Source organism: Myotis davidii, unplaced genomic scaffold (assembly GCF_000327345.1).
Source record: "Myotis davidii unplaced genomic scaffold, ASM32734v1 scaffold419, whole genome shotgun sequence".
Taxonomy (NCBI): domain Eukaryota; kingdom Metazoa; phylum Chordata; class Mammalia; order Chiroptera; family Vespertilionidae; genus Myotis; species Myotis davidii.
The window spans coordinates 1,367,483-1,371,202 of record NW_006294998.1 but is presented as its reverse complement, the minus strand read 5'-3'; the positions used below and the strand labels follow the sequence as shown (position 1 = coordinate 1,371,202).

The 3,720-nt window shown below is 40.1% G+C and overlaps 1 pseudogene; it reads right to left on the bottom strand.

Moving 5' to 3' along the window:
• Window positions 1-2,147: 2,147 nt before the first annotated feature.
• On the bottom strand, window positions 2,148-3,007 carry LOC102756882 (annotated as a pseudogene).
• Between the last annotated feature and the right edge of the window lie 713 nt (window positions 3,008-3,720).

Here is a 3,720-nt window from a genome sequence, read left to right as displayed (position 1 = left end):
TTCAAAACCACTTAAAGACACGTTAAAAAATCTTGCCTGGGAAGTATTAACTCACCCGTTGTATTCACCAGACCTTGCTCCTTCAGATTACCACTTGTTCTGATCAATGGCACACGTACTTTCTGAGCAGCACTTCAAAACATGTGCAAAAGTGGAAAATTGGATCTCTGAATGGTTTGCCTCAAAACAAGAAAAGTGCTATTGGAACAGTCACCACAAATTACCTGAAAGATGGGGGAAATATGTATCTAGTGATAGACATTACTTTGAATAAAGTACTTTTGATGTTTCTCTTGAAAATATCATGTTTTCTTTGATTACAAAATCTGCATTATTAACCAGTACACCTGGTACATCCCTTTGAGGATCTAGGACTGCTGGCTTTGGCGATCCCCTCAGGCCAGGCCAAGGGACCCCACCCATGCATGGGCCTCTAGTAGTTGATAATATTGTATTGCATATTTGAAAGTTGCTAAGAGAGTAAAGCTTAAAATTCTCATCACAAGTAAAAAAACATTTCAAAACTACTTAAGGGGACAGATGTTAACTAGACTTATGGTGATCATTTCAAAATATATTATGTTATACATCTGAAACTAATACAATGTACCAATTATACCTCAATAAAAAAATGTACTGGAAAAATAACATAAAAGAAGTCATACATTGGGGGCCAAACTTGCATACAACCTCCCTCCCAAACCCTTTACTTTTTCTTGAGCTATGTATGCATCGGGTGAGATGCCCACCAACAGCTTGAAGGCTGAGGGGGACTGAGTAGAGATATTAACAGATACCGAGTACTAAGGAGACAGAATAGAGTATAATTCCAGCAAGTTAAAAGTCTACTTGAAGAGATAAGAGGATGATTCTAAAATTTATATGGACATGCATACACTTAGAATAGAAAAAACAATCTAGAAAAAAAAATAGAGCAAATAGGAAAAAATGTTTGTCTCTTGAGTGTGGGATATAAACAATAGGGGCACAAGGTAACTTTATGGGGTAATAGAAATGTTCTATGTCTTGATATTATTGGTGGGTATGAGTTTGTCTCTTGAGTGTGGGATATAAACAATAGAGGCACAAGATAACTTAATGGGGTAATAGAAATGTTTTATATCTTGATATGATTGGTGGTTACATGTGGGTATAAATTTATCAAAATTCATTGAACTCTATACATTAAATGTGTACATTGTGTTGTTGTTTTTTCTGAAAACAAGTTTTATTTAAATAAGGGTTTAAATACATAACATAACATTAAAACTAAAGGAGGAGAAAAAAACACCCAAAATCATTTTCTTTTTTAACTTCACATGGCATTGGTGTTTTTTTACTTCACATGGCATTGGGCAGCTGTTGCTAGTAAGTTGCAAGCTCTATAGCTAGCTACATGACTGACACTTCAGTTTGAAATTTGTTCCCTTGTCCATTTAACTCTGATTGAAGGTTGACCTCCAATTATGGTGTTTGGACAACAATTAGCTAGGATATGTCTGGTCAAAAAGACCTTGGTGGCAAGCCACAAGTCCTTACACATCATTGGAGGGAAGGTGGCAGGCTGTTCTAAGCTCCATCCACCAGGTCAGGTGTAGATCTTCAACTACGGAAAGCTCCCTCTAGTGGTACATATGCCTCCGGTGCCTTACCCCTCTCCTCTCAGCATCACCCAAGGCTGCTCAGGCGGTGACATTCTAAGGGCACCAACTCTGGTGAGGAGCTTCTGGCTAGACGGGCTTGGCTGAAACATCACGTTATTGCTCTGCTTCAGGCTGGACACTGCCAGGCGCCTACTGCTTGACCTCTGTTTAAATGAGGAACTTCAAGACTAGACAGCATGGCTCTTTTCAGTTTATTGCGTGAAGGAGTTACACTAGTCCAAGTGAAAAGTAGGCCCCAAATGGTTACATTATACAAGCGACAGAAGAAAATTCTACTCGTTGCAAAGAAATCCTCACTAAGGCTTCACAGTACAGCTCTTTTCACTTATCAAATGAAGGAGTTACACTAGTCCAAGTGAAAAGCAGACCCCAAATGGCTACATTATACAAGCTGCGAGGTTTTTAAACTTGTGACAAGCGACAGAAGAAAATTCTACTCGTTGCAAAGAAATCCTCACTAAGGCTTCAGTGAGCCAAAAGCACTTAAAACCCATGAACCTTCAGCTGGTCATTCTTATTCAGTCCAGTCTCTATGAGGAACTGGCATATGTTCTTGCACTGGTCACTCTGCAGCTTAATTACTTCTTCATATTCCGGATGCTCAATTATAGTACCATTGCAGGCAAATTTCTTCTTAGAGGCCTTCACTAGTTTATTTTTATCATAAACATCAGCGATCCCTTGGACAGTGGTAAGGGTCTCCTGCCATTTCTTTGTTGAATTCTTATATGGATACTAGAGGCCTGATGCACGAAATTCATGCAAGGGGCTCAGCTGTCAGAGCCTCGGCCAGCACTTATAGCCCTGGCTTCGTCTGGAAGATCATTTGGCTGTTCGGTCTAATTAGCATATCAGCTCTTTATTATATAGGATAATCCTCAGTGGCAGCAGGAAGCTGATCATCGCTCTGACTTTCATCAGGGTCTAATTAGCATATCAGCTCTTTATTATATGGATAATCCTCAGTGGCAGCAGGAAGCTGACCATCGCTCTGACTTGCATCAGCTAAGGCAGTGGCTGGCAAACTCATCAGTCAACAGAGCCAAATATCAACAGTACAATTAAAATTTCTTTTGAGAGCCAAAATTTTTAAACATAAACTATGTAGGTAGGTACATTGCTATTAATTTAATTAGAGTACTCCTAAGGCTTAGGAAGAGCCACACTCAAGGGGCCAAAGAGCCGCATGTGGCTCGCGAGACGCAGTTTGCCAACCATGGAGCTAAGGGATCGAAGGAGTGGAGGTTCTGGATAACGGAACCTATGATACGATTCCTTTTCCTCGGTGGAAATGGCCTACAGAAGGCTGTGGCAGGAGAAGGCGGGCATGGGGGACAGAGCATCGGGAAGGGAGGAGGGGCTCAAGGGGAAGTTGCTGAGTCCTCAGTGGTGGCTCAGTCACTGGGGCTACATTATGCTTTTTATAATTTATCTTCAATTAAATAGAATATTAGAATATAATAAGGTAATTTCAACACATTCCTTGTCCTTAGAGGAACTCACACAAATTAGGACCCTGGACCTTAACTTTCCATACTTTCATGAAAATAAAACATCTTTATGGTTGTCCCACTGCGTTCTCTGATGTCTGTCCATATAATCACTGCTGGGGGATCTCAGGTTTGGTCAGCTCTTGGTTAGTTCCATTATTTCCACTTCCCTTCCTCCCCACCTTAGAGGCCCTGTGAAAATTGGGGTGATCTTGAGATCTGAGCTTTGAGAAATTTAGCAGGGTTGTTAATGCTCCATCTCTGTGCTCTTCTACAGACCAAGAAAAATCATATGACTTTACTTGCAATGCTTGGGCACACGAATATGGTATTAGATCAACAAGCTGCATTTTGGCCATTTGTCTAGAATCTCAATGATTTTTAACCTGTGTGCCCCAACGCTTTTTAAAACATGAAATACCTGACTGTTAGTCAGGGGCACTGACCTCTGTTCCCTTAGATTGTCAAATTAAAAAATGACAAGATCCAGCAAAACAATAGCCATTCAGTTTTAATGATTTAAAAATTATGCCTATTTTTTTTGTCAGATTGGCAAAAAATATATT